This window comes from Aegilops tauschii, chromosome 5, assembly GCF_002575655.3.
Source record: "Aegilops tauschii subsp. strangulata cultivar AL8/78 chromosome 5, Aet v6.0, whole genome shotgun sequence".
NCBI classification, from domain to species: Eukaryota; Viridiplantae; Streptophyta; class Magnoliopsida; order Poales; family Poaceae; genus Aegilops; species Aegilops tauschii.
The window spans coordinates 177,253,351-177,278,218 of record NC_053039.3 but is presented as its reverse complement, the minus strand read 5'-3'; the positions used below and the strand labels follow the sequence as shown (position 1 = coordinate 177,278,218).

Sequence of the window (24,868 nt, the reverse complement as noted above, 5' to 3'; positions counted from 1 at the left end):
TCGGAGGGGAGGGTTTCCATTTTTTTTAAACGTTTAGCAGACAAAAAGAAATAATAAAACGATATGAAATAAAAACAAACTATAGGCATATAATATATCAAACTTTTTAGAAAAACATTTTCTACAAGATGAACATTTTTCTAGCATTAAATAAAATCCACACAAATACAAATAATTCAAACAGTGCTACTGCCCTATTAAAATCCAATAAAGATCATTTTAAAAATACCAAAATGATTTCAAATTAATTTTTCTCCAATTTTCTATTGTAGGGAATCATGTTACCCTATTTTCCATATATTTTTATTTTGGAGAAAATTAATTTGAATAAAACTCAAATAACTCCAAATTGAAAATAAATTCAAAAGAACTTTGAATTTAATTATTTGAAACTCCCAACTCATATTTCATATGTTTTGAAGAAGTCATTTTATCTTCTCTCATGAAAATCATTTAGTTGCATGAAGTTTATGAATTGAAATATTTCCAAATGAAATTCAAATATTTTCAAATACCCTTTCATTTAATTAAATGGAAGAAGTCATATCATCTTCGCTCAAGGGTTTTGTATTTGAAAAGTATTTTAATTCATGGAGATCAGAAAGCAAAGATGAAAGTTTGGGGAAGTCCTTTTATTCCCTCTCATTTAACTTTCAAAAAGTTTCAAATTCACTCACTTTCAGTCAATCAATCACACAATCAATCAAATCTATCTGTTTATTATAACATTCCAAAATTTAGAATTTTGGGATGTTACATTGGATGAGCCCAAATCTATGAGAATGCAAGCCACTCACATTTTGAGCAATCTCTACATCACAAAGTTCCTACAATATGGTTGTTGAATACAAGGAAGCATGAACCCACTCAACATATCCTTTGGCGATTTCTATGTATCAACTTTCATTTGGTACCAAGTCTCATGATTGTCATCTTGGATACACAAGTTCTCTTCCTTGCAAGACTAACCCATATAGGAAGATGAACTCAAAGTACAAGTGGTGCTCCCAATTCTTGATCGACTACATCAACCTTGAGCACCCAAGACAAGTTCGCCTACCTGATCAAAATCAACACCACCCAAGGTATGTTATTCCATCTTAGAGAAGCTTTACTCCAAGTCATGGGTCAAAGAAACTCAACGAGATGTGAATACATCAAAATGCTTCAACGAAAAAATGGTAATCCCAATTTGAGCTTAAACGATGAGTATGACCTACAATCAAGTGTTATCACTTGACTCCTCAGTCAATATACTCTAATATAGGTGACTTTGTCGCCGACCCCTTCTAGATGAAGTTCTCTAGTGTTTCTTGCTATTTTACCTTTGAGTTCTTGCATACATTTCTTGTTATCTTATTTCCCCTTATCAAAAAAAATTCATCTAGATCTCTTCTCCTATGTATGTTTTTCTCTATATTTTCTGTATCAAATTCCTTGCAAATATTTCAGTTAATTCATTGCAAATCCTTGTGAGATTTAATTTGCCTAGTGAGCTGAGTTGACAAAATCTTTACTCTGCGTTGAACTCGGAGTCACCGATCCAAGCCTATCGGCTAGGCTGAACTACAAGAATATCTTGTAGACAGTTCATCAGTGCAACCAACATGGACTAACCCGGACTGATCGATATGCATCATCCATGACACTGCCAACTCGGTGTCACCGTGAAAAAGGATTGGCGTTACCGATTTCACTGCTGAGAAAACTTTCTGCCATTGCATATTTCATTTCTTCTTCAGCTCCACTCGATGATTCTTATCCTCTACCCGCATCTTAAACTACATGCTGCTTTGTAGTGTGTCTCAAGGACCAAACCTATTTGACTCATGCTCCAAAAGTACCCTTCTTGGAAATTGATGTCAAAGGGGGAGAGAGAGAGAGCACATCAAAGCTTATCACCTGAGCACACCTAAGCTCTTCCATATGCTAGTGAAACAAAAGAGGAGAGAAGTCACATGTCTCTAAGAGGGGAAAGACAGGTCAATATATGGTTGACTGCACCATTTCATGCTCTGATTTTCTCCTACCCTACCTTCTCCCATTACCCAATATCAGATTGAAGGGTAGAAAGAGTCCATTTCTAGGGAAGAAAATCTTTTGGAATTCATTGCATATCTTTAATCTTTGGGGACATGTCTATTTCCAAATGAAGTACTAAGTACTCACCCATTACATGTCATCCCAGTCTTGGTACTCTTGTCATTTTCTGAACTTGCTTTATTTAGAGTGTTCTTGTGTTATCTAACCCTGTTTTCTCAAGTTCACCTCTTCCAAAGCTAGCTCAAGATCACAAGGTAAGTATATGCATCACACTCATGTGCATGATGATCTCTTGCTGATGTACATACTATTTGCGAGAAGAATTCATGAACCTGAAGGTACACTTCCTTTTATCTACATCATTTGCACTGATGCATATAGCCAAGATACATGTAACTCATTGCTTGCTCTGACAAGCTTATGCATTCACATGTTCTTATATTCCATCTTTACATGATTACATACATGTAGGGGGAGCTTATGCATGTTACATGTCTTTCCAAGGCTTTACTTGTTACTCTTCATATATTTATCTAAAAGCTTTGATGTATGTTGTCATCAATTACCAAAAAGGGGGAGATTGAAAGCATAAGTGCTCCCTGGGTGATTTTGGTAATTAATGTCAACATATCTCTTGTTGGACTAATACCTTTACCTAGTGTATTTCAGATCAATTCAACAATGGCATGGCAAGGACAAGAGGATGTGGAACCCTTTCAAAATGCTAAGGACACATATTGGCAAAAGATCAAGACTCCTCATTTCCATTTTAGTGATCCAATATCACATTGAGTCCATAGGAGATGAGATATGCTTACTGGTCTACTTGCTCAATGTGCTTAGTGATATTGCTCCAAAACCCTCAACCACTTTCTCATTTCCACATTTGTCCAAAACCCAGTCAAACTCGGCCCCACCGATTTGATCTATCTGGCGCCACCGAGTTCTTTTGAGATAGCCACCGCCAGAATTCTAGACAATTCGGTCACACCGATACGGATCTCGGTCTCACCGAGATGGCCTTGCAAACTCTCTGTTGCCTATTGTAATTACTAGTACAAATGCCCGTGCGTTGCACCGGGCGGAAAAAAAGGCACAACCTACTTCATAATCTATTAGGCACCATTTTTATATCCAATTTTAATAAACATCACTAATAAGGTAAACATGGAAATGTTATTATTTTTAATAAAATTTAACATTTTCATAAATATGGAACACTTTTTTAAGAACAGTTAATGTTTTTATGAAATTGGAACATTTCTCTAAAGAAGAACTTTTTGAAAAAGTTGTTTTTTCTTGAACATTTCTAAATGGATTTTTTTAGTAAAAATGGAACTTTGTTTTTCGGAACTTTTAAGCCTTTTTAAAAAGTGCGAACATATTTTTTGAAACAAAAATAGTGTGAACATATGTAAAATTGTGAACATTAAACTATTTTTACTGTGTTTAGTATTTTTACAGATAGATTTTTAGGCCCTTTTTGTTAGTGAATATTTATAGATGGTTGTTTGGTTGGGAAGAGTTTATTCTTTCTTTAACTATTTGGACTTGACCCAAACAAAGCAGTTTGACATAGACAGAAGGATAAAACACTTTGACGTAGACAGAATGACGCACGAACTCATCTTCCTTATCGTTCTTTAGCTCACAATCTCGCCAAATTTGGTTGTAATCTAGGTGTAGGGAGACATATTTGGCTGGGCATGCCCCATGATTAATCTTGTGCCAGTGAACATTGTTGAGAATCAATAAAGCAGGCGAGATCTCTAAAAAAATATTCCTTATCGTTCCTCATTTTCAGGTCTCCCTTGTTGAAGTGCTCTGCGCCACGTCGCCCACGTCGTGCCTACCTCCTTCGTCGACATGGGCCTATCGCTTCCTCCCGTGCGCCGTCATGGAGGGCTCCCAATGGGGTGGGGGCAAGCAGCCGCCATTGGTGCCCCGTCCACTGTGATCGCCCTATCAATCACGATGCCTACCAGCTGCAGTTGGAGTTGATAAATTGTTTCGTCCAAGCAGCATATATGACCATGCATGTGAATGAAAACATTAAAAGGCGACAATACTACTTTTTGCAGAATAATACATGGGAGTCCAGTTAACGATTTTCATTGAAAGTGAAGCCATTATTGTATAGAGCAAATAAACTATAACTTTCTGAATTCTATTGACCCGTATGTTTGTCATGGTGGTTCTGCTCATATAGTCCATATAGTTCAACATCAGGAGATGCAGCACCTCATCATATATTGGGTCTTCAACAGAATCAAATACATGGCCAGAGTGTTCCTGAGATTGATGGTTTTGAACTTTGTATATGCTATTCTATAAGTTAGCCATGAACAACGTTTGCTTTCTGTCAAGGAATATAACAATAACAAGAGCACCATAACAGCAACTAAAGGGTTTGATTTTAGTCAAGGAACATAACATTACATCAATAGCAAAACGTGATGGTATTTGTGGAAATATAATAATAAGAGCACTGCAACTGCTAGTAAAAGCAATACTATCCAACATGATAATTCAATCAGTTCTTAGGACCACCATCAACCACAGCACACTGTTAAACAATGCATATCTAAATTTTATGAAAGCTAGAAACTGAAAGTCATTTACATCAAAGAGTTTGTAATTGACCCTACCGGTCTGCATCCAATGAACTTTATGGTGCATTATCATTCCACATACGATAATGCTGCCGTACTATCGGTTGATAGGCTCACACAAAAGATTTTGCATAAAAAAGATGATGGTGAATGAACACCAATTCAAACTGAAAGAATAAATAGGAGGGAAAAATAGATGCAGCTACCGTATCATGGAAACTTCTTTTTTGGTGTATGGATGGAGACATATTCCAAATTTCCAATATGTAGGAAATAGTAGCTTAAAATATTTTTTCAGATTATCTGCTTGTGTCCCTATATAATCTGCTCACCGCTTGCACCCCTTTTATCAATAGGTCACAATTAATTAAGTTATGACGGTTTTGTATGAAATAACTATGTAGAGTACTACAGAAGTAGAAGTACTACTAACGCGCAAACTTTTACAGAAGTAAAACCTTTAGTCTGATGGATTAGGCAGAAAAGCTAGTTGTCTTTCGTAGATCAGGAGCAGTGTTTAGTATCCTTGCAATTTTTGAGCAGCTGCGCCACAAGTACATAGACACACAGTAGTACCTTTGCTCAGCAGCCTCATGAATGAAGTGGCTCTTGATCTGATCATTAAGGTTTGCTCTGTTAATTCACGTTCGCAGCCATGACAACATAACTGAGAATAAACCGAAAGGCTAAACAGTTTCTAGTAACTCAACAAATAACTAATCTACATGGCATGGACTGGAAACTAAAACAACTTCAATGCTTAGTCCTCAAATAGCAAAGTATCTATAGGGACCAAAATATATCGACATTTTGTCTTTACCGGACCAGCAAAACTCACAAAATTAGATGGCTACGTAAAATATGCAAGTGGTAATACTAAGTGCAAATGAACCAATTCCTACACGTAATACCAATCCAGTTTAATAGAACTATAATGCCCCCATTTTTCTGGATGATGGAAAGACATGTTACCACCGAGAATGAGTGTCATTGACTAAGATTCAGTGTTGATGCCTGATGGGATGGAGACGATTATAAAAAGGAAATCCCAACTGCAGAAAACTTAACCCCCAACCCAACGAGGCCAACCAGGGAAGATCATCACAGATTCAGACCAGATAATAAAATTGCAGACAGCCGAATTTTGACTCAATCAGTGTAGCGCCGAATTGCATTCGTAAATTATTGCGAGTGTCGCGAGGAGGGACAAACAACTCACTTGCACGGCCCCCACGGCAAAAGCCTGGCGCTGCATCGAATCCCTGGCCAGCTCCAGGAGCCGCTTGTGCATCAGCACGTCCTCTACCCTCTTCATGTTGACATCCATCGTGTCCTTCTTTCCTCTCTCGGCGTGCAGCCAAGGTCGAAGAAGAACTCGACGCCAAGGAAGAGAGGGCCGAGCAGCTGCAGGAGCGGCAACCTCCGCCTTCGCAGCCTGCTTACTCTCACCGGCAGCGGCACACCATATCAGCACCATGAAGGAGAGCCCCATGGAAGGACGTGAAAAGGATGAAGGGGATCACCTCGCCTCGCCCAGTCAGACGATGGCATCATCCTCATGGCGATCCTTCGGATGAAGCAGCTATGCAAGTGGCAGCCTCCACTCCGCCGGGCATGGCAACACCACGAGCTCGACACCCATCATGTTGATAAGACCATGATCTGAAACATAAATAGAAGAGCATTACTGCTGAGAAAAAGTCATCATGGACAAATCTTCAGATACTCATATTGCATCATTGAAATTATAACCTGGAGTTAACCAAAATCATGGCATAACCAAAATTATATATGTACCCCAAAATCCTAAACAAACTATTTTTGTTCATTTTTTAATTTTAATGTGACAGAATCTAGCATGTTCATGTTTTTTTTGTAATCGGTATAATAGTTGCAACCATGAATCAATGAACAGAAAAAAATGGAAGGTTATGACTTACTTAACACGCTTGTCAATTGATGTTATCTGCGCCCCTGCCTTCTGAACCTGATGCTTCTAAACCTGGTACAACATGTCGCTCCTCATTAGATGGTGTCCCACCATTTTTCCGGACTTTGTCGAGACATTGGGGAAAGGCGTCAGCGCCTTCATCATTTAATCTGCCGGCAGAAGGGAACGCAATGTGGTCCCAGCAAAATCTTGACATGCCCGCATCTCCGGATCACAGAGGTGCAATTGTGTTAGAAATTCGAGGCTTCTTCATAATAGGAGGGTACCCAACAAGATCGGTGGGGCACAGATTTATCCCAGTCTACCTGCATGCATACGAAGATACATTAAGTAGTAAAGTCAGAGAAGATTATTGAAGCAGCACAAAGTTTGTGGAGGAGCAACTCCACGTTGCTGCTACAATGTGTACAGCGCAAGTGTTGAAGGAACAGCTTCAACGTGCTGCGCTAGATATCGCTCTAGAGGCGAATGTACGTTGATAGGGCAGCAAGAGTTCAATCCAGAACTCCTAGGGCACAAGATCTACTCCAAGATCTTAGATAAGAACAACAAGTTCTATTATAGGTAGGGGTACATAGTCTTCCTCCAAAGTAGAGGCGAGGACCTCTATTTATAGGGCTTTGGGAAGCCTTCACATACTTCTACTTATAGCTGGAATACTCTAGAAAACATTATGTAAGTTTCACCATTCTACTCATAGCTACTCACAACTAGAAGACTCTAGAAAACAGTAGGTAGGATAGAAAAGAAAAGGAAAGAAATACTACACTAGAGTGGAAGCATCTAGAAGTAGCCAAACAGATTTGGCATGTGTTTTCTTTCTTCTCATCTAGTGTTCCTCATCATTCTCCCCTGGTTGTTTGGAACTCGCCCTCGAGTTATCTTCATAGAGCGCTTCTTCTGGATGGTAGAGAGTCAAGTCCGCAACATTGAAAGTGTTGGAGATACCCATGTCACTTGGAAGATCTATCACATAAGCATTATCATTTATCTTCCTCATGATAGAGAAGGGCCCATACCTTCGCTGCCTAAGTTTCCCTTTAACACCTAAAGGCAGCCTCTCTTTTCGGAGGTAGACCATCACCTTATTACCGACTTGGAATGATTTGGCCTCTTTTTGCAATCAGCAAGTTGTTTATATTTCTGATTTTGTGCTTCCAAAGCACCGCGAATCTCTTCAAATAACTCGGTGTAATTATCAGCAAAGGACAATGCTGATTTTGAGTTTCCCCTTGATGGCATCTTCACCAGGTCCACCACATGTGTTGGAACTTTAGTGTAGACAATGGAAAAAGGGCTCCTTCCTGTGGATCCATGCTTGGAGTTATTGTAGGAGAACTCTGCAAGAGATAAAGCCAAATCCCATTGCCCCTTTCTTTCTCCACAAATGCAATGGATCAGATTACCCAAAAACTTGTTCACCACTTCCGTTTGTCCATCTGTTTGTGGATGAGCAGTGCTAGAAAATTTCAATTCAGTGTTGAATTGCTTCCACAAAGTAAGCCAAAATGCAGCAAGAAACTTGCTATCACGGTCTGAGACAATGGACCTTGGAACTCCATGAAGTCTGACCACTTCTCAAAAGAATAGGTTTGCCACATGATGAGCATCCATTGTCTTGCGGCATGGGATGAAATGAGCCATCTTAGAGAATCTATCCACGACCACAAATACAGCATCACTTCCTCGTCTTGTTCTTGGCAAGCCCAAGACGAAGTCCATAGAAATGTCCTCCCATGGAGCAACAGGAACAGGCAAAGGCATGGATAACCCTGTGTTCTGGACTTGGCCTTTGCAGGTCTGACATACGGGGCACCGTTGAACGAACTTTCCAGCATCTCTCTTTAGTTGTGGCCAAAAGTAGCGAGCTTCCAGGTTAGCGATAGTCTTGTCCCGTCCAACATGGCCACTAAGATCACTTGAATGGAGCTCTCTAACCAGCTTGTCATGTAGAGAACTTCTTGGAATGCACAAACGATCATTTTTGAAGAGATATCCATCTTGCATCAAATAGTCATCACCTAATGGTTGGCCCCTTGCGTGCTTTACCCAAACATGGCCAAAGTCTTCGTCACCCTCATACAACTCCTTTATTTGACCCATGCCCGGAAGTTCAGCTTCAAAAGAAGTCAAGAGGCATGCACGACGACTCAAAGCATCGGCCACTCTGTTAGTTATTCCAGATTTATGCACAATGAGATAGTTAAACCTCTCAAGATATGCTGCCCATCTTGCTAGCATGCGGTCAACATGCTTTTGATTTCTAAAATGCTTCAAGGATTGATGGTCGCTATAAACAATGAACTCTTTAGGCAGCAAATAGACTTCCCAAGTTTTCAACGCTCTGAAAACGGCGTATAATTCTTGCTGATAGGTACTCCATTTCTGTCTAGCTTCACTTAACTTCTCACTAAAGAAAGCAATGGGCTTCCTTTCTTGAGATAGGACAGCTCCAATGCCTACTCCACTTGCATCACACTCCAACTCAAAAGTCTTGTTGAAATTAGGTAGTACCAAGACAGGAGCTTGTGATAGCTTTTGTTTAATCTCATTGAAGCTAGCTTCAGCTGCTTCTGCCCATTGGAACTTTCCTTTCTTCAAACACTCGGTAATTGGTGCCATGATAGTGCTGAAATTCTTAACAAATCGCCTATAGAAAGTTGCAAGGCCATGAAAGCTTCTTACCTCAGAAATGGTCTTAGGAGTTGGCCATTCTCGGATTGCTTCAACCTTAGAATCATCAACACGAATGCCGTCACATGTTATGATGAATCCTAGGAAAAGAAGTTGTGTTTGCAGGAAAACACATTTCTTCAAGTTGACGTAGAGCTCATTTTCCCTTAGTACTTCTAGCACCTTCCGAATATGATCAAAGTGTTCATCCTCATCCTTGCTATAGATCAAGATGTCATCGAAATAGACCACAACAAAGTGGGATAAGAAGGGTCTAAGGACTTGATTCATTAAGTGCATAAAGGTACTTGGTGCATTTGAGAGTCCAAATGGCATGACTAGCCATTCAAACAACCCTTCCTTTGTCTTGAAGGCGGTCTTCCATTCATCCCCGGGTCTTATACGGATTGGATGATATCCACTTCTTAAATCTAGCTTTGTGAACACTCTTGCTCTACTAAGCTGATCCAACATATCATCCAGACGGGGAATAGCGAATCTATACCTTACGGTGATCTTGTTAACGGCTCTACTGTCCGTACACATGCGCCAAGATCCATCTTTATTTGGCGCGAGTAGGGCTGGTACAGCACATGGGCTAATACTTTCTTGAATGTGCCCCTTTTGCAACAATTCCTCCACTTTCTACTTCAATATACCATGCTCCTTTGGGCTCATTCGATAGTGTGTAAGATTAGGAAGACTTGCTCCCGGAATTAAGTCAATTCTATGTTGAATTCCTCTCATCGGTGGCAAGCCATGTGGCTCCCCAAGTATGTTCTGAAATTCTGCCAATAAACCACGTACCTTTGCTGGAATTTCAATAGTTAGGTGCTCTTCTCCCTTTACAACAAGTGCAGCACACAAATCTGCCTCCTTCAAGTCTTCCATAAACTCATGAGAGGTATGGGACATAGTTAACATAGTTTTCCCCTCCTCCTTAGAGGTATTACCTTCGGGTTTGTTTGGTAAGATAATGATCCTTCTCTTGTTCCAAATGAAAGAGTAAGAATTTTCCTTGCCCTTGTGTGTAGTATCCACATCAAATTGCCAAGGCCTCCCAAGAAGAACATGGCTGGCATCCATGTCAACCACATCACACAACACATTTGAGCGATAATGCTTACCCAAAGAAAGTGGCAGGTTGCATTGTTTGGTGATCCTCATATTCACTCCTTTCTTGATCCATCCAATAGTGTAGGGATTTGGATGATCATGGGTTTCAAGCTTTAAATGGTCCACCAACTTCTGGGAGATAAGATTCTCGCAACTGCAACTATCAATCACTAGTTTGCATACCTTGCCATTCACCGTGCATTTGCTCTCAAATATTTTGTTCCGTTGTGTGTCATCGAGTTGTGGTGTGGAACATAGGACACGCTGGATCACACATACCACCTCTTCACCTTCTTCTTGACAAACCTCTTGTCCATCTACATCTTCAGATTCATATTCTTCCTCATCGCTTTCACCATCATGGATAGTCATGTTAACAAATTTCCTTAGTGGGCAGCCGCTGGATATGTGTCCCTCTTTACCACATTTATAGCACTTTGGGCCTTCATTTGCCTTACCCTTGCCTCTAGTTTGCTTTGGGATGGGCTGTTTTGTCTTTGGTGGAGTGGTCTTTTCTTCCACTCTATTAGGTTGGCTCCTAGATGAGCCTTCGGTATGAGGATATGGAGGATATGGAGCCTTAGTTGTCTTTCTCATCCTCACAAACCTCTCGGCCTTTAAGGCTGGAGCTTGTGCTTGATCAACGGACCAGATTTGTTGCATCATCAATCGATCTTGAATAGCATCATTGAGACCATTGATGTACCTTACAACTTGTTGCTCTTTAGTTTCAGCAAGGTTGCACCTCACTTGTAGCCTTAGAAACTCCTCCGTATAATCTGAAATAGTCCTATTTCCTTGAGCACAATTTTGAAATTGGATAAATAGGATCTGGTCATAATCAGCGGGCAAAAATCTCCCTTTCAAGAGGCCTTTCATTTGTCGCCAAGTTCTAACACGAGGTTCTCCTCTGAGCCTGCGCTCCTCTTGAATGCGATGCCACCATGCACCGGCTCCTCCTTTCAGTTTGTATGCGACCAAAGGAACTCTACGATCTTCCGGAACCTCCATGACCTCAAAGAAAGTCTCCACTTCATATAACCAATCCAGGCACCCTTCAATGTCAACATTTCCATTAAAACTTGGGATCTCAGCTTTCACCTTGTATGTATCTCTTGCATATGTAGGGTTGGGTGCTCTCCGATATGCGTAGAGATTTGGCTCTTCAAGGGCATCATCATATTCTTCACCTTCAGAAGCCTCAACATAAATTGGCCTTCTTGAAGCACGTTGAACAACATGTTGTCGTGGCGGTCTTGCTCCAAGATTACCTCTCCTTCTTCCTTGATGAACATCTTCCTCTTCTTTAGATGAATCTCCTTCATTGGTAGCAGGGGGGACACCCTTTCTTATCATCTCAACCAGCTGGTCAAATCTCCTATTAAGATCTTCACGCAGCTCTTTGATTTGTTGTTCAGCAGCATCCATCCTCTTCTCCAATTGCTCCATTGCTTGCTGCAGCTTACTCTCGAAGAGGACAGCAAGAACTAGTATGGGTCAACAAGGCTCTGATACCACCTGAAGTAGCACAAAGTTTGTGGAGGAGCAACTCCACCTTGCTGCTACAATGTGTACAGCACAAGTGTTGAAGGAACAACTTCAACGTGTTGTGCTAGATATCGCTCTAGAGGCGAATGTAGGTTGATAGGGCAGCAAGAGTTCAATCCAGAACTCCTAGGGCACAAGATCTACTCCAAGATCTTAGATAAGCACAACAAGTTCTATTATAGGTAGGGGTACATAGTCTGCCTCCAAAGTAGAGGCGAGGACCTCTATTTATAGGGCTTTGGGAAGCCTTCACATACTTCTACTTATAGCTGGAATACTCTAGAAAACATTATGTAAGTTTCACCATTCTACTCATAGCTACTCACAACTAGAAGACTAGAAAACAGTAGGTAGGATAGAAAAGAAAAGGAAAGAAATACTACACTAGAGTGGAAGCATCTAGAAGTAGCCAAACAGATCTGGCATGTGTTTTCTTTCTTCTCATCTAGTGTTCCTCATCAATTATGCATTAAAAGTGCAAGCCAAACAGAGCAAATACATAAATAGTTGAGCCAGTTATTATAAAAGAAAGACAATAAGGCCAACCCTTTTAGGCACTATCTCAAAATGAATGAACTGGTGGAATAGACAACATGAAACACCTTACTTGATATGTCAGGACCAAAGATGCAGTTATTTGAAATGATAGAGGTCGGAATTGGGCAATCATGACTGTGAAGAGCTAATGGCACTTTGCTTTGCTTAAGCAAGCTTGACATTTCTTGTTTTCTGAATATAAATAACTGGTTGTTGATTGCATTGCTAACTTCAAATCAAAATTGCTATCAGCAACATTGGGTTAGGTGAATAATCACTTATATATGGATGTTTTGATTACCACAGAAGCAGAGTGAGTCCTACTGGAAACGGACAAGTGATCTAAACCCATCCGACAGAGCAGTCAGTCGGCTCATCGAGATCAAAGTAACTGACAAAATTAAGAGAAGCAAAGATACATCTTGGATGACTTGCACAGAAGTTGCGCACATGTATAAGAACAATGTGAATCAAACGATGATGTTGAGATTGAGGGCTAAATCCACTAAACGATGACACTTATTACTACTGTATTATACGTACATGACACAACAAGCACAAATCTTTGGATGACAGGGCACCCGCACAAGCCAAAATGCCTAGAACTTGCCATGGCGCGATGGCCAGCGTAAGATTGATTGGCCACGGGTCGATGGCCATGGGCATACGAGCGCATGAGAGAAAGCAGAGTTTTGAGGAGCTTATACCATAGCTAGGGCGGAGCGAAAGAAGAGGCGTCTGTCCACCGAAGACGGAGGGGAAGGCGAGCGGATGGAGAGCTCCCAGCGCAGCTAGGGTTAGCTGCGACCTGCACCGGGCCGGGCCGCTGGCGCCGCCGTTGCCGTAGATCCAGGGTCATCGCGGCCCCAGGGGCTGCTAATCTGCCGTTGTCAAAGCTTGTAGGTGAAGGAGACGCGCGGGCAGTCATCGATGTCGCGGCAGCGTTGGGCCGGGAGGCGGTTGTCGGCGAGTAGCGCCTCGGGGGAGTGGAGACGGGAGGTGAGTCACCGCGTCGGGGTTGCACAGAATCAGGGCGTCCACCGGCGCCCCATCGCGCCTGTCGCCGGGAGGCGTGCTCGATGGATCCAGAGGCCGCCGCGTCAACAAGAGCTCATCCGCCTGCCCGCCGGACGGTCATCGGAGCCGCCACCGCTAGCGACCGCCTCCCTCACCTTGTGCCCCTTCTTCCTTCTCCTTTCTTCCTCTATTTCCTTTCTCCCTCACTCTCCCTCACGCCCTGTCTCTTTTTCTCTGGATCAGTAAGACAACGTCGCAACCGGAGCAAAACGCCGCACCCGCCGCCAGATCGGCGTGGCACCGGATCGAGCGCCGCGCGGTGTGGAGTGTCTCCTGGCGGCTGGGATCGGGAAGCGAGGGAGAGAGAGGAGCTCTGATTTTTTCTCACTTTAAAAAGGATCTCGGGTTGAATATCGTAAACTATAAGGATTTATTTGCAAAATTTCTGAACGAAACGTTTTCTCACTTAAGAAAGGACCGCGGGTTGAATAATAAAAAAGAGAAGGACTTATCTACAAAAACAATGACGGCGTACGACCAGAAGCAATAATCGCTTTATTAGTAGGTAAAGATAATGATTTCGGTCTCCCCGAAATGGGCAATCGGTCCCATCGAGTTTGCTTGACATCCTCTCTATTGCTTATTGCTTCACTTCGGTCTAACCGAGTTGGTGGAATCGGTGCCACCGAGTTGATGTTTTCCCTAAGACCTAGCACATCGGTCCCACCCAGTTGATCTAGTTGGTCCCACCGATATTCCTAACGTTCACATTTTGAACTAAATCGATCTCACCGAGTTCTTCTATTCGGTCTGACCGAGTTGGGTCAAATGTGTGTAACGGTTGGATTTTGTGTGGAGGCTATATATACCCCTCCACCCCCTTCTCCATTTGAGAGAGAGCCATCAGAACGTGCCTACACTTCCACTTCTCATTTTTTTGAGAGAGAACCACCTACTCATGTGTTGAGACCAAGACTTTCCAATCCAACCACAAGAATCTTGATCTCTAGCCTTCCCCAAGTTGCTTTCCACTCAAATCATCTTTCCACCATAGCCAAATCTGTGAGAGAGAGTTGAGTGTTGGGGAGACTATAATTTAGGCACAAGAGCAAGGAGTTCATCATGATCACACCATCTATTACCTTCTGGAGAGTGGTGTCTCCTAGATTGGTTAGGTGTCACTTGGGAGCCTCCGACAAGATTGTGGAGTTGAACCAAGGAGTTTGTAAGGGTAAGGAGATCGCCTACTTCGTGAAGATCTACCCGAGTGAGGCAAGTCCTTCGTGGGTGATGGCCATGGTGGGATAGACAAGGTTGCTTCTTCGTGGACCCTTCGTGGGTGGAGCCCTCCGTGGACTCGCGCAACTGTTACCCTTCGTGGGTTGAAGTCTCCATCAACATGGATGTACGATAGCACCACCTATCGGAACCACGCCAAAAATCTCCGTGTCTACATTGCGTTTGCACACTCCAACCCCATCCCTTTATTTTATTGCAATTAGCATGCTTTACTCTTTCCGCTCCTCATACTCTTGCCATGCTTGCTTGAAATGTATTGTGAAGGCTTAAACTTGTGCTAAAACTCCACCTCAACTTGAAGAACTTAAAAACTGCTACTTTTTCTTGTTGAGGGTCTAATCACCCCCATCTAGACACCTCTTCTTGATCCTTTCAGTGGGCCTCGGGCCGTGATGGAGGAGTCGGAAGAGGCCATGGTGGCGCGGTCGCCCGCTCGCCGGGAAAGGTGCCGGGAGGAGTCTTGCTGCTTGCGGGTGGCGGGGTTGGTGGCAGCTGACGTGGCCTCGGCAGAGTGGTAATGATTGCCGCGGCCCGCGGGCTCTGTCTGGGCGATGCGAGCCACTCGGCGCTCGACACGCATGCCGCGAGCGTCAGCCATGGAGTTGGTGAAGCGGAAGTCGAAGCGGAGTGGAAGAACGGCAGTGCACCCCTACCTGGCATGCCAAATGTCGGAATCGGGGCGCCGGGGACCCCGAGGTTTGAACTCTGGGGTGTGCTTGTCCTTGACACCCTACTCCTTCTTGCTATAAACCACGACAAGGCTATGGTGGGAGCTAGTGAGTGGGGGCGGCTGGAGACACAACAGTTACCCAGTTCCGGGCCACCTTGCGGTGTAAAACCGTACTCCTGTTTGTGGTTCGATTTCTCTCGCGAGGGAGAATCAGAGTACAAGGGTTGTGGGGGTCGATCCTTTCCTATGGCGGCGCACTGCCCCTTTTATACCCGCCTTGGTCCTCTTCCCCCGAAAACAATGACGGGAAGGGTTGCCACACAACGGCAATTTGAAGGGGGAAGGGGCGCGGTCTATCCTGACAAAAGGCGGTCTTTGTCTGCAAAGCCGCTGTCCGTGACGCCGGTGGGCTCGGGGAGGACCTCCATCGACGAACATGCATCCTTTGGGCATTCCGTTGGGAACTGGCGGCTGGCCTTGCTCCCTTAGCACAAAAGAGGAAAACCTTCAAATTCGCGCCTGCTGGCACGGCCTCTGGCATCGCTCGTCGTCACGCGCGTCACCCACATGAAGACTTAGGGCCGCGCGACCGGGCGGGAACTCTTGACTTGTTCACCTCTGAGAGGGGCCTCCAGAGGCAGCCTCGGGTAGCCGCATCGCGAGAAGGCTGATGACCCACAAGTATAGGGGATCTATCGTAGTCCTTTCGATAAGTAAGAGTGTCGAACCCAACGAGGAGCAGAAGGAGATGACAAGCGGTTTTCAGCAAGGTATTCTCTGCAGGCACTGAAATTATCAGTAACAGATAGTTGTGTGATAAGGTAATTCGTAACGAGTAACAATTAATAAAGTAAATAGGGTGCAGCAAGGAGGCCCAATCCTTTTTGTAGCAAAGGACAACCCTGGACTAACTCTTATATAACGCAAAGCGCTCCCGAGGACACATGGGAATTGTTGTCAAGCTAGTTTTCATCATGCTCATATGATTCGCGTGCGTTACTTTGATAATTTGATATGTGGGTGGACCGGTGCTTTTGTGATGCCCTTCCTTGGACAAGCCTCCCACTTATGATTAATCCCTCTCGCAAGCATCCGCAACTATGAAAGAAGAACTAATATAAATCTAACCATAGCATAAAACATATGGATCCAAATCAGCCCCTTACGAAGCAACACATAAACTAGGGTTTAAGACTCTCTCACTCTAGCAACCCATCATCTACTTATTACTTCCCAATGCCTTCCCCTAGGCCCAAATAATGGTGAAGTGTCATGTAGTCAACGTTCACATAACACCACTAGAGGAAAGACAACATACATCTCATCAAAATATCTAACGAATACCAAATTCACATGATTACTTATAACAAGACTTCTCCCATGTCCCCAGGAATAAACGTAACTAATCAGAAAGCATATTCATGATCAAGATCATAGGAGTATTAATTATCATTAAGGATCTAAAAATATAATCTTTCACCGGATAAACCAAGTAGCATCAACTACAAGGAGTAATCAACACTACTAGCAACCCACATGTACCAATTTGAGATTTTGATACAATGATCGGATACAAGAGATGAACTAGGGTTTGAGAGGAGATGGTGCTAGTGAAGATGTTGATGGAGATTGACCCCCTCTCGATGAGAGGATCATTGGTGATGATGATGACTTCGATTTCCCCCTCTCGGAGGGAAGTTTCCCCGGTAGAAGAGCTCCACCGGAGCCCTAGATTGGTTCTGCCCAAGTTCCACCTTGAGACGGCGGCGCTTCATCCCGAAAGCTTCCTTCTCATTTTTTTCCAGGTCAAAACACACCATATAGCGGAAGATGGGCGTCGGGGGCCTGCCAAGGGGCCCACAAGGACGAGGGGCGCGCCCTCCACCCAAGTGGCTGGTAGGTGGCCCCCTCTAGTGCTTTCTTCGCCCAATATTATTTTATATATTCCAAAAATATTCTCCGTGAAGTTTCAGGACTTTTCGAGTTGTGCAGAATAGGTCTCTAATATTTGCTCCTTTTCCAGTCCAGAATTCCAGATGTCGGCATTCTCCCTCTTCATGTAAACCTCATAAAACAAGAGAGAAAAGGCATAAGTATTGTGGTATAATATGTAGTAATAGCCCATAAAGCGATAAATATCAATATAAAAGCATGATGCAAAATGGACGTATCAACTCCCCCAAGCTTAGACCTCGCTTATCCTCAAGCGAAAGCCGAAATTGAAAAATATGTCCACATGTCTAGTGATAGAGGTGTCGATAAAATAAAATACGGACATGAGAGCATCATGATCATCTTTAGAACATCAACATATATTGTCATATAATTTATTATGCTAAAGTAACAATTCATTCACAAGGTAAAGTATGAATCACAAACTTCATTGAAAACTAACAAACTATGATATCAGTCACTGAAGCAATTGCAATTTATTATAACATCGGAACGAGTCAATATAAGAGCTTTTCAGCAAGTCCACATACTCAACTATCTTTTAATCTTTCACAATTTCTAATACTCACGCGATACTTATGGGTACAAAGTTTTAATCGGACACAGAGAAAGATATGGGCTTATAGTTTCGCCTCTCAACCTTTTACCGGAAAAGGCCTCCAGATGGGATCTCGCAAGAACTACTCACACATCATCAGAAGGGCAGCAAGGTTGATGTAGATGCCCTCCATGATTGATTCCCCCTCCAACAGAGTACCGGAAAAGGCCTCCAGATGGGATCTCGCAAGAACAGAGGCTTGCGGTGGCGGAAAAAGTATTTCGGGTGGCTCTCTAATGGTTTCCTGATTTTAGAGAATTTATAGAGTTGGAATTAGGTCATACGGAGGAAGGAGGGGCCCACAAAGTATTAGGGCGTGCCTGCCCCTGGGTGCTCCCTTGTGCCTTGTGTCCTACTGCTTAGCCAGCTGGTCTCCTCCCGAAGCTTCTAGGGTCTCAGATGTCTAGAAAAAATCGTCAAAAGTTTTATGGCATTTGGACTTTGTTTGGTACCGATTTCCTGGAAAACCAAAAATAGGCAAAAAAACAACAACAACTAACACTTGGCACTAAGTTAATAGGTTAGCCCCAAATATATAATTGCATATAAAACATCCAATATTGATACTATAATAGCATGGAGCAATAAAAAAATATAGATACATTGGAGACGTATCAGATGCCTCTATCATCCATCGCCCCAGGAACTAGCTCTCCGGCAAGGTCCTCTGCCGACGAGCCCATCCGGACTGATGATGTGCCAAAAATGAGGCTGCTGGCAACTAGGCGATGACAACCGAGGTTGTCGAAGAAGAAGTTATCCCACCTCAATAGACCCAGTCCGGTAAGTCTTTCTCCGTCAAGCATTTTTCCTCCTTGGTTGTTTTTGTTTTCTTAAATTTGGTTTTCTTCTTCTCCATTCTTTCAGATTCACCTCCAACTGACGATATGGATGTTGATACCAACATTGAGAGGATCGCCAAGGATGATGTTAACGATGTCGGTAGAATTTCTGCTGCTGAAGCTGCCAAGGGCACTGATGAAGAGGCCGCCAAGGCTCCCAATTAAGGAGCCACCAAAGATACCACCATGGAGTCCGCCAAAGAAACCTCCGAGGCCACGGGTAGCATTCCTGCTCCAGGAGCGCCAAGCGCTATCATGGCTATGGAGGCAAAAGTGGCCAACGAAAGGACGACGGCCACTATCAACCATCCCTCGTTGTCCGAGCACCTCCGTCAAGCAAGTACTTCAAGGTTGGCGATTTTCAATTCATCAGCGTCCCAGGCACGTCAAGCGTTGAGACGTATATCAGAGAGGAGGTTCTTGATGGCAAGGTTGTCGTCGTCAGATCTGAGGCTGTCGAAGGCCAGCACGACCAATGCAATGAAGCCAAAGAGCATAATATCCTCCTGGCCATGAACGAGAACTTCAAGAAATGTCAAGACAACTACAACAACCGTGCGGAGCGTCTGGACCGTCGGGAAGCTATTGTCGCGAAGGCGGAAGCACGTTTTCAAAAGCGGGTCGAAGACGCGCAAATCAAGTGTGCTGAGAGCCTCCAAGATCTAAAAGACCGCTAGGGACAGCTTCCCATTGACTGGGAGAAGTTTGTCTTGGAGAAGGCTGATGCTGACAAGGTGCAAGAGGTGGCTGTGTAGAGGATATCAGAAACCGATGCCAAATTGAATGAGTGCAAGATTGGTCTTGACTTACATGAAGAAGAGCTTGCCACTCGTGAGGAAGCGCTTGCCACCAAACTCTGAGGCAAGGATGATGAAATCCAAGCCCTCCATGCACAGCAGACCCAAGAAGTAGAATGAAAGCACAAGGAGGCAATCGAAACTCAAGCTGTGGACCACGCCGGCAAGATCAAACAAGCCGTCAATACTGCCGAAGCTGCAGACGCCGCCAAGAATGAATTGGAGGGAAAGGTAAAGAAGCTTGAAGCCGATCTCGTCGTCGACAATAATAAGGTCTTAGCGCTCAAAGTAGATAGGGAGGGAACAACTCACACCTTGGTGGACATGCAAATCTCACTGTCTACCAAGAATCAAGATTTCACTAAAGCTAGTGACGTCATTGCTACTCACAAGCTGAAATTAACCACTTTGGAAAAGACCCTTGTGTAAGTGCATCTAGTGCCACCCCTAGTTGGTTTTGGAGTATTGATGACAAACCTAGTTGAGGGACTAATGTGTTTGTGAGAATTGCAGGATAACACAGGTAGTAGTCCCTCACTGATTCGGTTTACCTACCGGAGATGACCCCTAAAAATGTGTGAAGACATTGAAGACAATGGTGGTATGTGAAGATAATCACAACGAAGACTATGACTCGAAAAGACATTCACGTGAAGACTATGGAGTGCAAAGACATAGTTGTTTTGTAGTTTCCTTTTCCTCCTAGTTGAGTCATAGGAACCACCATACTGTTAAGTGGGGTCCAAGTGAACAAAGTCAGAGTGACTGAAGTGATGCTCAACCAAATTCGAAGTCTTAGAGCGAAGAAAATGAGAGCAAATCTTATCCAGAGCTGGATGAGTCAACTTTACTTGTAGCCCAAGTTAAGCTGCTACGTGTGTTTGAAATCTGACCGTTGGAACACGTGTTAGTTCCTTAGTGACCTAGGGTCATTTAGGACAAATCAGGTCGGGTTGCCCTATGGCTATAAATAGCCCACCCCCTACACCATAAATTGGCGGCTGCTCAGAGTTAGTGCACGGCTTTTGTCATTTGAGAGCAACCCACCTCGAAGCCTTTGAGAGAGAGGAATCCTTGCGAGGACAAAGCCCAAAACACCCAGAGCCAAAGAGTGTTAGGCATCACTGAAGTCTTTCTGTCCGCGTGACCTGAAGAGTTGTTACACTTGAGGACTGTGAATCCTCCAGCCGGTTAGACATCGCGTTCTGAGCATCCAAGAGTCATTGTGGATTGCCGGTGAACAAAGTCTGTGAAGGTTTGGAAGTCTACCTTGAAGACTTACCAGAGTGATTGGGCGAGGACTAAGTGTCCTTAGCTCAAGGGGAATAAGGTGAAGACCCGGTCTTCTGAGTTGAATCTCAGCCTCCCTAACCAGACGTACAGTTGTCACAGCAACTGGAACTGGTCCAACAAATCATTGTCCTCACCAAGCAACTAGTTCTATCGCTTCCCTCACTTATTTACAGTTTGTCTTCGTGAAGTCATTTGCCTGCTTGCCTCATCTGTTTGACTTCACTGTGTGACGACTATTGTTGTTTGGCTTCATACTGTCTTCCATCTTGATCCATACTACCTAGCTGCCAATAGTCTTCATACTTTAGCTTCATTACTTGCTTGACTATGGCTTATCTAGTGTAGTCTACCTTCCGCTGCATATCAATAGGTTCACTTCTATTGTTTGTCTTCGAAACTCTCATGTTTTGAAGACTTTCATAAAACTCGCCTATTCACCCCCCTCTAGTCGATAACTAGCACTTTCAATTTGTATCAGAGCAAGGTACTCCCTTGTTCTGTGTGATTCGGTTTAACCACCTGGAGTTTTAGCTATGTCGACTACAGGGATAATCAAAGTCTCCGCTGCGTGCCCTGTCTTCGATGGCACTGATTACCCCTACTGGAAGAATAAGATGCGTATGCATCTTGAAGCCATTGATGTCGACCTCTGGTATGTCGTCAAGAATGACGTTCCCAAGGGCGGTGAAGGTGTCACCCCTGCTGATGTCAAGAAGTTCATTCAACTGGATTCTACTGCCAAGAACATCATCTGTGGTCATCTGACCAAATGACAGTATGGCCGTGTGAGTGCTCTGGAAACTTCGAAGCTAGTCTGGGACTGGCTATCCAAGGTCAACGAAGGCGTCTCAACCCAAAGAGACTCAAGGATCAGTGTTCTTCGCAACCTCTTCAACCTCTTCAAGAGAAACGACAATGAGAATGTCCAGCTCATGTTTGATCGCCTCACTGACATTAGAAATGAGCTTCATGCTCTTGGCGCCACTGAGATCACCAAGCATGAAATCGTCAAGACACTCCTGAGATCACTTGACAGCTCGTTTGACACCCTAGCCTTAATGATCCAAGAACGCCCTGACTTCAAGACTCTCGATCCATCTGGCATACTTGAGAGGCTCAACACACATGAGTTCCAGTTATCTCAGAAAAGAGAGATCTATGGTTCTAGCTATGGACGTACTCGCGCTTTGAAGGCAAAAGTTGTTTCCTCATCTGAAGAAGAATCTGACTGCAGTTCTGGGGATCCTGAAGACATTGGAAAGGAGCTTGCTATGCTTGTTAAGAATTCTAGAAATTCACCAAGAAGAAAGGCTTCAGAAAGTCTTCAAGATCCAGCTCAAGAAATTATGAGGCTTCTACTCATGACCACAAGAAGAGAACATGACACAAGGGCAAGAAACCTGGTCACTACATCTCTGAGTGTCCTTAGTGGGACAATGAGAACAAGAAGAAGAAGAAGAGCAAGGAATATGATTCTGATGACGAGAAGAAGAAAAATCCTCAAAGTCTTCTTCCAAGTCTTCATCACATAGGAAGAGCTCATCTGGCAAGGCTCGTGCTTTTGTTGGCAAGGAGATGGATTCAGAGGAGGAGTCTGCTTCTGAGGAGGCAGAGGTGGAGTCTAAGGAGGAGTCCGACTCTGGTGTTGCAAGTCTGGCTCTAGCCACAACCTACGTTGCCAAGTCCATCTTCAACACTAAAGACAATGGCTCCGTCACCAACGCTGATGCTAATGACAAGGACGACTCTGCCCCCACCTACTGCTTCATGGCACGTGGTGCCAAGGTAAACTCATGCGATGCTTACTTTCAAACATCAAGTGAAGATGACTATGATTGTGAATCCAAACCCAGCTACAAAACACTTGCTAAAATTGCAACTGAACAACAGAAAGCTATGGAACATATTCAAAAACTGTTAGACAAAAGCGATGACCTGTTGGACGCGGAAATGACCCGATCTCAGTCCTTAATTGAAGACATAAAAAACCTTCATGTTAAGTACGAGGAACTTGAAAGTCGTCATGAAACGCTCTCAACAACTCATGAAAAGCTTTCCTATGATTATCTTCAAAGGAAGGAAGAACTTGAGAAATTGAGAGCAGTTCATGAAGATCTTCAAAAAGATAACGAGTCACTTCACGCTCAACAGATCAGTCCCGCTCAGGAAGGATTTGAACCACCATGTCTAAAATGCCTTGAGCGTGATAACGCTACTTCTGTTACTGAATGTTCTACTGCTGCTACTGTCACAATATCTTCAACTGCTGATGTGGTAATTAACCCCTCTGCTAAGGATACCACTACTATTGCTGATGAAAATGCAAGGTTGAAGACATTGCTTGAGACTGGGGTGTACAAAAGTCTCAAAGGGCATCAGACACTATGTGATATCCTCAAAAAGCAGATTCTGAACCAAAACACTAGAAAAGAGGGTGTTGGGTTCGATAGGAAAATGAATGTTGATGGTTCTTACTGGAAGCCTGAGCAGTACCCCAAGACCACATGGGTTGCTGCAAAGGGACCTTCAGTGGACCCATCCACCTTATCTGGCTTCACTTGTGCTAACCCGATTATCATTGATGAATCCTTTGATGCAAACTATAAACTGTTTAAGAATCAGAATGGTGAAGTGTTTGCCAGGTATATTGGTACTAACTGCAGGAATGGACCGCCCTTGAAGAAGATCTGGGTTCCCAAAAGGTGTCTTGAGAATCTTCCTGTGAATGTCATCATGACACCTCCAGGGAAGAAGACAAACCCCAGACCAAAGGTGTCATATGGTCCAAAGGCTTCATACAGACAGAGGACTCACCAGAGTCACCCTAACGCCAATGTTTTGCAGGGAAATCATACTCAAACTTATGAATATGAGCGCGTATCATCAAACCGCTATGTTCATAAGACTAAGAACTATTCTGCTTATTCATATGAGTATTATTCACCTCCTGCAAGGCTATTTGCCAGGGCTCCAAAGCCGAAGTTCTCAGGTGCTGCACTTAGACTCATTGCTTCTAAGCCACCCCTGAAGATGTGGGTGGTTAAGAAAAATTAACTTCCTTTTGCAGGGAAAGGTCTCCAGCCGGAAATCAAAGGCGTCCGATGCTTATGCTGGGGACCTAAAACATGTTGTGGGGCGCAAGATAAAATGCCCAAATGGTCTTACTATGTATTTTGTTCTTGAATCGCTTGCCATTAATCCTATCAGTCCTAACCTTGATCTGAGCTTTGATAATCCTCTTGTCCGTCAAATGTTTATGCTTCACAATACTCTTGGTGAAGCCTATCCCCCTAACTGTACTGTAGGGTATGACACCACATGCTTCGGAATGGATTATGGACAGTGGATGCACTAATCACATGACTGGTGATCGAAGTCTTCTCATGGACTCAACCTTACGTCCATCTGACAAGAGTCACATCACATTTGCTGACACTAGTAAAAGCAAGGTATTGGGTCTAGGTAGAGTTGCAATCTCAAAGGATCAGCACATGGATAAAGTGATGCTTGTTGAATCCCTTGGTTTCAACTTAATGTCTGTCTCAATGCTTTGTGACTTGAACATGATTGTGATATTTGGAAAATATCGTTGCCTTGTTCTAATGGAATCTGACAAGTCTCTAGTCTTTGAAGGGTACCGGAAAGATGATCTATATATGGTATATTTCTCAGCAGGACCACAGTTAGCCGTATGTCTTCTGGAGAAAGCTTCAGAGTGCTGGCTCTGGCATCGGAGGCTAGGGCATGCTGGCATGAGGAACCTGTACACTCTCGCGAAGAAGAAACACGTCGTTGGCATCGAGGGCGTCAAGTTCAAGAAAGATCATCTGTGTGGTGCTTGCGAAGCTGGAAAGATGACTAGGGCCAAGCATCCCTCGAAGACAATCATGACGACATCTCAACCCTTCGAGCTGCTACA

General features: G+C 43.6%; 1 long non-coding RNA gene across 1 annotated transcript; it reads right to left on the bottom strand.

Moving 5' to 3' along the window:
• Positions 1-6,178: 6,178 nt before the first annotated feature.
• On the bottom strand, positions 6,179-13,641 carry LOC141023336 (uncharacterized). Its single transcript, XR_012184410.1, has 3 exons — positions 13,188-13,641; positions 6,596-6,911; positions 6,179-6,317 (listed from the first exon to the last, which is right to left on the bottom strand). It is a non-coding gene; the product is annotated as an uncharacterized lncRNA (long non-coding RNA).
• Positions 13,642-24,868: the final 11,227 nt, after the last annotated feature.